The following is an 11,468-nucleotide window of genomic DNA, read 5'->3' as shown; positions in this document are numbered from 1 at the left end:
AGTCAATTAATTTATTGATACCAGCAAATGGACTTTCATCTATGGAGTCATCCATCCATGCAACCAATGCTTTGTACATTTTTAATGTACATAGGAATCTTTATTCTCAACCCAACACTCTTAACCCTAAATGGCCCCAACCCTCATGTTTTGCCAATGCTTTGCTTTTCCAATGGAGATATTCATATATTAATAAATATGCTTTTGAGTCTTACGATCGCCACTTATACTATGTCACTGACAATTCAATATACCAAATCTGTGCCATAATATAACAAAAACTGGGTCACTAACATACAGTATTTTAAATTATTGACATGAAAAGAAAGGTCCCTAGCAAAACTTGTATCAGGGCACATGTGTATTTCCATGTTGCATGGATTTAGAACAGTTTTTAGGAAAAGGACTTATATAAAGATGTTCCATTTTGATATGATATTTTCATTCTTCACATTCCCTTTTAATTGCGTTAGTTTATTTAGTTTTCTTATCTAACTAATCCATCAGATATACTCAAAGCTAAATTTTTTTAATACCAGTTACACACCTTTCAATTACACATATATAATAATTCTTATATAACAAATAAGTTTAATTCTATTGTAATTTGCTCCTGAGGCCCAATTCACTTTATGTTCTGAAAACATTAAATATTTTGGTGATGTTTATTAGGATTTAAATAATGCAGATGCTTTAAGATGAATACAGAATTATATTTTTGTGTTTTTAAAAAAATGTTACTAATTATGTGATTTAATAACTTCTCATTTTAATTTTTAAAGGAACTAATGTAAACCAACTAAATATTAGAAAAAAACAAAAACAAAATATATAGATCCATGTGACCTCTTACCTGCAGCTGTGCTTCCTTTAGTAGCTGACTCTGTGAAGCTCAGGGAGAATGCCAAGCATTGCTGATCTGATCTGCTTTATAAAGGTTGGAGGAAGAATGTTTCATAGAGGAAATTGGATAGGCTCCTGTTTTACTGGGCTGATGCATCTTATCTTACTGATTATCATATTCAAGCATTTATAATGACCACATAATATAATTTGCACATTCAAATAAAAAAATGCACCTAAAAAAATAAAGTATTCGCCAGCCTGTTTTTCTAAATGCTGTCCTTTTTTTAATCTTGTTGCTTTTCTTCCTTCAGTTGGGAACTGTGGCATACATAGTCTACAAAAAGCTTACAAACCCCATGTAACCCCCGGATAGTCAGGTCTAGTATGATTTTTTGTTAAGCTCCCCAAGTTTGTTATATATACAAGTCATTGAAAATACATTCTCCACCATTCTTTTTTTTTTGTAATTTTCCATAAGGGAGTGATGAATCAACCCCACATTTTCAGAGATCCAATGGGCCACAGGCGAGTATTATTGTCTTCTGGGAGGTCAGAAATGTCCCAATGTTCTCAGACAATGGCCAGACTCTGTAGCAGAGTTGCCTAAAATAAACAGACTGTTTGTGGTCACCCATTCTGATGTGACGTTTGTGGATACTTATAGTTTATTATTATTATTCTCTGTGTTATATTTCAGATTTTAACATTTCCAACATGGCATATAATCTGTGATACAGCACTGAAGAAAGGTTAGAAGATTTGCCAATATCAAGGCTTCTTACACAGGGTAGAATAGGCTACTGGTTGTAGACACATCAATATCTGCAGCATGTTTACCTTTCTAATACTGAGGTCCTACATTGACATATTATTATTTATTACTGGAACACTTTTACAATGACTCATTGCATACCAATCAGTTTTCAACTGTCTATGAGATGGGTTTGGTTTTAGGTTAACTTCAAGGCCAATAAATCAATTTATTGGACACCTATTTTTTTCTGAATATTGGTGTTGTTACTTTCTTGACGTTTATAAAGTGGATTTACAGTATGGCATAACATATCATTCTCCTTATTACTCATATAGTTATATGACGTGTAATCAGCATAAAAAAATAATATCCCCATTACACAGGCTACATACACACATCATATGATTCTTGTCTAATTGCCTCATGGCTGATATTGGACAAGAATCTGGCATGTGTACAGTGCTCGTCGTTCATGGATCCGTCATGGCGGATCCACAAATGATCCTAATGAAAGTGAAAGGGAGAGAGCGCAGCAAGGTGCTGCTCCATTGTTATCCCCCTCCCTTCTCCATGGAGCAGAACAGCGCTGCTAAAAGAAACAGGGGACCCCCCGCCATCCTACACCACCCAGAAGTTTGGAACTAATTTCTCCCTTTCCTGTTGATATTGTAGAGGCAGCAGGAGAAGCAAAGGTGGGTAAAGAACCAATATTCTCCTACTTTACTGTGACACTTTTTGTTAGTTTTGGATAGTCGTGCAAAATATTCAATACTCAATAATACAAAATAATCAAATATTTCTTGCTGTATATTTGCTGTTTGATATTTCACCTTTCTTGTTATCACTCTGATACTGGATTATGTCAACTATGATTTATTCCAGACACTTTTAGAACACCCAGCTAATAATTAGCTCTTTGTTAAAATGGAAATGAAGCTTTCATTGTATACACTGTACCAGTTATGTGGCATAATTATCATATCATTGTCATTTTCCTGACGCTGACTCATTGGTAGAGTCTTGGCAGTCAAGGTAATAAATAAATCAGAGTTCGGTTTTAGCTTAATGAGCAGATAAAGGCCTGGAATACGTAATTTTTTTATTGCACAACCTAGAATAAATCTATGTTCCAAGTATGTATGACTGTGGAATATTGTGATTGTATCAGTCTCCAGTGTAACATGTCTGCTTGCAGCTACTGTGTGACCTTTACAAATAAATGTTCTACAACCCCATTGTAAAGCCCTGGTCAGCACAAGTCCTCACCAAACACCAGTCCCCCAATCTAACACTACAGTCTTCACCTATAGCGGCCCCCACTCAGCCTGGGGAGACTGGTTGCATCTCCCAGCATTCCATTGCCCCCGGACTGCACAAGAGATGGTGTCTGGGGATGGGCTGGCAGCAAGCCAGGAGCCCACAGATAAAGCAGTACCAAGATTCCAACGGAGACAAATCTAGAATACCGAGCAGAGGTTTGGACTACTGTAACCTCCTCCTCTCTGGTATTCCACTAACCCGACTCTCTCCTCTCCAATCTATTATTAATGTTGCAGCCAAACTCATCCGTCCTTCCCACTGCTCTTCTTCTGCTGCATCTCTTTCTTGGCTTCCATTTCACCTTAGAATCAAATTCAAGTTCCTGTGCTTTGTCTTCAAATCCCTCCACAGTTCTTGTCCCACTTACCTTTCAGACCTAATAGAAAATACTCCCCTAACCGTTCTCTTCGCTCCTCCAATGACCTACTAATGACTTCCTTACTCATAACCTCATCACACGCACGGCTCCAAGACTTTTCTAGAGCTGCCCCAACTCTCTGGAATGGTCTTCCTCGTCCTATTCGGCTTGCTCCTACTTTCTACTCATTTAAAATAGGACTCAAAACCCATTTTTTCAAACTTGACTACCCATCTTCTTCTGTCTTTTGAAACCATCACTACTTCCCACCACTACATATCTCCCTTCCTATTGTGTGTTACTTCCCCCACCTCCTAGATTGTAAGCTCTTCGGGGCAGGGTCCTCTCCTCCTGTGTCACTGTCTGTATTCGTCTGTCATTTGCAACCCCTATTTAATGTCCAGCGCTGCGTAATATGTTGGCGCTATATAAATCCTGTTTATTATTTTAATACACAGGAGCTCAGTCCACTAAACGAAGTACACAAGGGCAAAACACAAGCAGAGTCAGGGTCACAGGCAAAAAGTCGGTCCAGGCTGCGTACAAACGATAGGTCACGGAACAGTAAATCACATGAACACACACCAGCAGCAAATCAGCCTAGCTTAACGCTACAACAGGCACTGGTGACTGGGAGCAGAGAGCCTATAAAGTCCCAGCAGCCAATGGCAATGCAGGACTGAGTCAGGAGCTGATCAGCCTCTAGAATCCCCTTCAGCTGTGCACAGCCTAACAATGGATGCTGGGGATGCCAAAAAATACATCAGGCTGCATGGCTAACGGGAAGCAGGGGCTGCTGCTATCTTAGTTCTCCTGGCTGCTGCAAATGACATCGCTGGACAGAATAAACAGTTTTTTATACTGAAAAGCCGCACATCACAGACCGATGAGCATTTCCTAATACCCATAGTACCGGGTTCTGTCCTGATCCATTTAATTAGGAGATTCTGGTTAGTTTCCCTGAAATACTCAAGTATTAGTGTCATTTTTGTAGTTTTTTAATGGAACCCAAAATGATAGAGTCCTTTTCAGTTCTGTTAAATAAATAAGACAGTTTATTGTACCCCAGCAAATTGCAAGGCTCATGGCCTATAAGGGCCATTTCAGACCCACCCTGAGCTGTAACTTTCTGCCATGGGCTCAACAGTGGTCGCAACCTCTCCCATTCAAGTTAATGAAATCAGTTGGGAACATTTTTTGCATGAATCTGTGTAAGATCTCTGTCTGGTTCCCTAAGGGACAAGTCGCTTGGACAAGTTGGCAACTCAGTTCCTGCCATGACTGTGCAAGGTGGTTACCCATGGAGCAGATTAACACTCTTAGGTACTCAACGGCAGCATATTATACATTTGGAAGCTGCCAACTGGGAGGTTTTTATCCAGCATTGTGAAAGAGTTCTTCATTAATCTAGTCTACATAACGATGACAAGCTGGGTTCAAAGTAAGTGGGCAAAATGAGGAAATAAAATTCTGCCCAAAGTGAAAGAGGAAGTTAGGGACAGCACTGTAATTATCAATCAGATTCAGGACAGTCATCAAGGATTTCCTCCATAGACTTTTTTGCCCAAATCCCAATACCACCCTAGTATACAACTGTTTACACTTTGTGGAAATATCAAGAGCTGATTTGCTCCTTCTTGTGTTCTCTGCCTTACTATTCTTTATTATTAACCAATAGGTCCATTCTTTATTCAATACCATAGAATCTCCAGACCACATACAGCTTCATGTAAACTAGATTGGATGAAGGTGGATACTCTGTATATAATTGGCGTTCAAATAAAAGATGTAATTTAGAAAGGTACAGTGAATGTGAAATCTTTGCATCCGAGCAGTATTGTGGGATTGCGGGTCGGTTACAATATGGCAGAGAACCCACAATCCCCACTTATATTAAAGCACTATTTTGTTAGTTTTGATTAGGCATGCAAGAAGAAAATCCTTATGTCAAATCTTTATTGCTGTCTGTGACCCTGTTGTGTAGTTTTCAACCTCACTTGTTATACCTCTTATTCTGAATAGTGTCAATCTTGATTAATTTCTAGGACTGTTACATTTTGGAACACACAGCTATCAATTTGCTGTTTGCTAACACTAACATGGAATACAAGCCTTCATTATACAGTGTACGAGTTCTGTGGAATTAGTTACCATAACCTAATTGTAGTTTTTGAAGATGACTCATTAACAGATTTTGCTAGGAAGATGCATTGACGACATCAGAAGATGCCAGCAGCTTGAGTAAATCTGAGGTACAACATGACAAAGTTTGATTTTAGCTCTACAAACAGAAATAGCCCAGGAAGAAGAAGATATTTTAGTCACATGAACTAATAAGGAATCCCATTTCCACATATGTTTGACTGAGGATAGTATTAGTCATCAATGTAATAAGTTTGCTGATAGCTTCAGGTTTGACTTAACAAAAAAATGAGTCAACGTCCTGAAATTAGGAATTCCCTGACCCTTTTTATATCATTGAAGCCTGTTTAGATTTCTGTAGATTCCAAAGTGAACAGTCTCTGAAAGACTGTAGTTTAGTTTTAGGCTTACTAAAACTGGTTACTGCTTCTTCACGCCCTTGAACCTTTTTCTCTGGTAAGACGTTACATTTAGAGTCTCACCCACGGCAGCCCATGAAGAATGAACCAAGACAACGGTGAGCAGTCCAGTACCATCCACTGATGCTCATTGTATTATATTCACATTTCGTTTGTTTAAGAATCAGCACAGTGGTGCAGGTGGCCAAGTTGCTGGCAAAGTGCTTTAAGATCCAGCTCAGTGGTGCCGGTGGCCAAGTGGCTAGCAAGGTGCCAGCTGCCAGTAGCATCACAGAACTGCCTGGTCCAGCCAGTGTGAACCCAGCCTTAATATGATTCTTTAACCACCAATGGAACATGGGCACAGACAGCTATGAGAATTTGAAGTGACTGGGTTCATTCATTCCAGCAGACTCCAATGGCAGAGTTCACGGCAGGTTTTAGCAGGTCTCCAGGTCCAAGCATACTAGACATAGGCCATAGACCCCAGTATCACTTTGGACTCCTTCATGTAATGCCACGGTGCATTCATCTTGACATACCGTAAATTCAGAGATGTCCTGTGTCCTTGACAGTTGTTTAGGTAAGACATGACAGTATGTCTGGCAGAGCAAATCAGTTATATTCAACAAATGGGAGGTCACCATACAATTTGGCATGATCATGGGCTCAGGTTAAATTAAAAATTAAATTAACAGTTTGCCCCCGATTTTGTAATATAGGCACAAAATATCAACAAAAAATGTTCCTTGGCTAAGATATCATGTGTATTAAATACAATTTTGATTTCTATAAAAACCCTCATGACCTTCAGACTATTTGGAATACATTAGTAACGTCAGCCAAATGCATAAATATACCAGGATAAAACTGAAACCATTTTGGTGTATGGTTGTCAGTATATATAGTATGGTTGTGTCTTCTGAATCACTTCAATGCAAATGTTTACTTGTTTGACTAGAATGAAACTTTAATTGCTTGACAAGATAATTGCTAAAATACTTCAATAGGAATTTACAACAACAATGCTTTTAGCAAGCCATTGTTCAGATTTTCCATGCAATGTTTTTGTATAGCGGAATGACTAGGTGGAAGTATGCTATAGAAATAATAAGAGGAACTGCTTGTAAGGTGATCTGGAGGTATGGAAGCAAAGTAAGCATGATGTGGTGTCATACCATCTTAAATATCTCTGAATTCTATATATAGCTTGGGTCTATTGTGATTGAGATATCCTACTATACCAACTTTCCCACCAACTATAATATTGCTTTCAGAATATTTTCATCAATACAGCTTTTATTCACTGAGAATAGATGTGATAAATATGTATTAATGGCTGAATCTTTTTGTTTTTCTTTGTTACATTATGTACAATATTTTCAAAACTATTTCATGTTTCAAACGCTCACCTCTTTAAAGTTTAAAAAGTAAAGATTTGCTTTTAAATTAAATTTTTTTATTTGGTATTGCTTGAGAATTGATATTTTGCCAAAGCAGGTCCATGGAAAATGTACTTTTTGTCTTGAATTTCTTATTTAAAAGGAATTGGAAAGTGAGCACGTCCAGGCACTACTGTGAGCCTCCTAGCATTATTTGTACCTTGCTGCCTCCGATAGCTAGTTTTATGAGACTTGTCAAAGCAATACCTAAACCAAGATGGCCACCTTCCACCAGAAGCCAGTAACTGGGAGAGACCAGCTGTGATGAGACGCCTAGCAATACCAGGGAATATTGGTTTGGTTTTTGCCTACTTTTGCATTTGACACAAACTCACTTCTCCTGGCTCCACCACCAGCACAAATATCTTTACTTGGCCTTCTTCCATGTTCTGGCTCCCTTGCAAGCTCAGTGTACATTCAACAGAATTTGGTCAATTAGGATCACTTTGAACAAGAAGGTGTTTGCTGGTGTTCACACTGCCACCATATATATTATAAAGGTTACAGATACATTTCCTTACCATTATTCCTCTAGATCAGCCATTTTAAACCAGGGTTCCCTTAGGGGTTCCTTAACCCGTAGCAGATTTACCACCCATTGGATGATGCCTGCATAGTTCTGGGGCCGACACTACTTGGTAGGGCCAGCTAAAAGATTCCAATGATGTCTTTAAGTTTCTTTAAAGGTGGTATTCAAGCCACCAATGTAGGCGGCTTTCTTTTCACTGGCCACGAATTTTAGAGGCTTTTTTCCCATTGGACCCCCCAGAGACCTTATACTGCAAGCTGTGGATATAATTTATTGATGGTTAGTAGAAAGAATGTCTCTTACATTGCTGCCCAGTGGGAGGAATGCCACCCTTGAGGTTTACAAATTTGCTCTTTGCTCAAGGAACTCATTGTAACCTCTGGAGGAACCCTGGTTGAGAAACGCTCATCTACCCAGTCAGTACTTCTGTTTATTGATGGGAATGGTAAATGGGACACTGCAAGAATATTAGTTCTTTCAAGGCAATGTAGAGCAGCTTTGCTTGCCAACACTTCCCTGTTTCATTTAATGCCATCTCATTTTTAGTAAATATTACAAAGGTAAACACACATATCAGTTATATTGCAAACCACCTTTCACTTTGGCTTTATGGAGATGCATAAAATATTAATGTGAGGTCCAAGTGTCACCTGTGGGCAACGTTGGACTAAACACATCAAAAGTACCTGCTGACAAGTTTCTATATTACTGGGGCAAACACTGCCTTTTTAATAAATTAACAACAAAACCTAATAAAAAATAGATATGTTTCACATAATATCCACCTACTTACAAAGAACAAAACGTTTCAGAAAGGTGGATAACGTGTTCGTAAATCCCAGTGGGTTCGTATATCCCAGCGGGCCAGGAAGAGGCTGGGCGGCTCCTGCAAGAACCATCTCTTTCTTGATTTTGTAAACTATTAAATATTCCTATTCTCTTATGGGCTTGACTCCACAGCAAGAAATCAGAGCTCACTCAATGAGGAGCATGTCATCATCATGGGCTTCCAAGTAAAAGTTTCAACAGAGGCAATTTCAAAAGCAACCAGCTGGAAGTCACCCAATACTTTCATTAGACATTATAAATTGAATGTCATCTCAGACACAGATTTGGTTCCTCTGTATTACAGTCAGCCTTGAAGAAATAAAAAATTAAATATTTTTTCAGCAGTATCAGCTCTCAGGAGTAATATATTTTATTACCTCTCTTTTTTGCTTGCTACGTCTCATAGCTGCGTTGGCCCATACACTGTATATCTGTAGTAACACTTACATACTCATTTATATTACTTTTGACCTCAGTTCTTTAATTAAAATGTTGTTTCATCCATCTTGACTTTGACCACCGGTTTTGATTTCTGGCTTGTTATAAAACCTGTGTCAATTGTTTGAATTGCACCTGCTTGCACATTGCCAACCTCAGCCTGCCACCTGAGCTGCATCCAATTCCTCTTAGTGTATTTCTGCCGCCGGCATGTTGAAGACCTAACCATATTCTACCAGCACTCATGCCCCTGGACCCCCGTACCTCTGTCAACAACTTCAGAATTGTTGGGGCCTGAGCAGCAGGAGAGGCTTATCTCTTCAAGCATCCACAAGGTATGTGATAGGTAGAAAAACACCAACTTGATTTCAAAACAATGGTAAAATGATTTTTATTAAGAAGCAAAATAAAAAAGGAAAGAACAGCTGGGGTGTTTTTGGCAAATTCAAGACATTGTAATAGGTGGGTTATAATAAACAGCATACAACACACATAAAGTTCAAGAAATATGTAGTGTGGATCCATCCCACATAGGTAAATGTGGGACACTGGATCAATGACAAAGTATTCCATGACCAGGTAATTAAGGGTAGTAATAGTGGAAACGTCTCGTTCCTACGCGTTTCTCCGAACGGGCTTCCTCAGGGGATCTGCGAGACGTGATGTATAGTTTTAGTTGATGATTTATTAAGTGCCTACAGGCATTGTCAATTTGCAAAGCAGATAAATATCTCAAAAAGGTTGCTGTTGAAGTGTGTTGAAGAGATGCAGACAGTCGGCAAGCAGTGATGCTGTAACACTTTCATTGGGAGCATGAAATGGATTAGAATGCAAAGCTGAGAATGACTAACAGGAGTTTAAAATGGATTTGACTGTATTACCGAGAATGGCCAGTTAGAACTGAGAATACTAGCATTGGGAGCATGAAATAGAATAAAATACATTACTAAGAATAACCAGCAGTGGGAGCATGCAATTGATTAGACTGCCTTACTGAAAATGACCAGTAGAGGGAGTATAAAATGGATTAGAATTAATTACTGAGAATAACAAGCAGAGAGAGCATGAGAAAGATTATAATGCATTACTGAGAATAATTAAAAGATGGAGCACGATATAGATTAGGATGCATTACTGTGAATAGTCAGCAGAGGGGCATGAAATTGATTAGAATGCATCACTAATGACCAGCAGAAAGAGCATGAAATGGTTTGGAATGCATTACTGAGAATGACTAGCAGAGGGAGCATGAAATAGATTACAATTCATAGCTGAGAATGCCTAGAAAGGGGAGAATAAAATGGATTTAAATTTATTACTGAAAATTTTGAATTAGACTGAATTACTGAAAATGACCAGCAGAGAGAGCATGATATTGACTAGAATGCACTACCGAGAAAGGTCAGTAGATGGAGCATGAAAAATATTACCTTGCATTACTGAGATTGACCAGCAGAGAGCATGACACTGATTAGAATGCATTACTGAAAATGACCAGAAGAGGTGGTATGAAATGGATTAGAATGCACTACTGAGAAAGTCCAGTATATGAAGCATGAAAATGATTAGAATGCATTACTGAGAGTGACCACCAGAGGGAGTATGAAATAGCTTAGAATGCACTACTGAGAATGACCAGCAGAAGGAGAATGAAAAAAGATTAGCATGCATTACTAAAAATGACCAGCAGAGGGAGTAATAAATAGCTTAGAATGCACTTCTGAAGAAAGACCAGCAGACGATGCATTATTATTATTATTATTATTATTATTATTATTATTATGAAACAGGATTTATATAGCGCCAACATATTATGCAGCGCTGTACATTAAATAGGGGTTGCAAATGACAGACTAATATAGACAGTGATACAGGAGGAGAGGACCCTGCCCCGAAGAGCTTACAATCCAGTAGCATGAAAAAGATTAGCATGCATTACTAAGAGTAACCAGCAGATGGAGCATGAAATTGATTAAAAAAATATTTCTAAAAAAAGACTAGCAGAGAGCATGAAATAGATTTGAATTTATTACTGAAATGTCCAGCAGATAGGAGCGTAAATTGGGTTAGAATACATTACTATAAATGACCAACAGAGGGCGCAAACATTTGATTTGAATGTAATAATGAAAATGACCAGCAGGGGGAGTATGAAATAAAATAAAATGCATTACTGAGAATAACCAGCAACCAAAGCGTGAAGTGGATTAGGGTGCACTACTGAGAAAGACCAGCAGATGGAGAATTAAATAAAATAAAATGCATTAGTGAGAATAACTAGCGGTGGGAGCATGAAAATAATTAAAATGCATTACTTAAAATGACCAGCAGAGGGCAATACTAGAATGAGAACTGAAAAACAATCTGGAGAGGGAGCAGGAAGGGCAGAAAAAAGCAATACTAAGCATGACCT

Source organism: Pyxicephalus adspersus, chromosome 11, assembly GCF_032062135.1.
Source record: "Pyxicephalus adspersus chromosome 11, UCB_Pads_2.0, whole genome shotgun sequence".
Taxonomy (NCBI): Eukaryota; Metazoa; Chordata; class Amphibia; order Anura; family Pyxicephalidae; genus Pyxicephalus; species Pyxicephalus adspersus.
The sequence above is the reverse complement of the archived record's forward strand: the minus strand, read 5'-3'. Positions refer to the sequence as shown.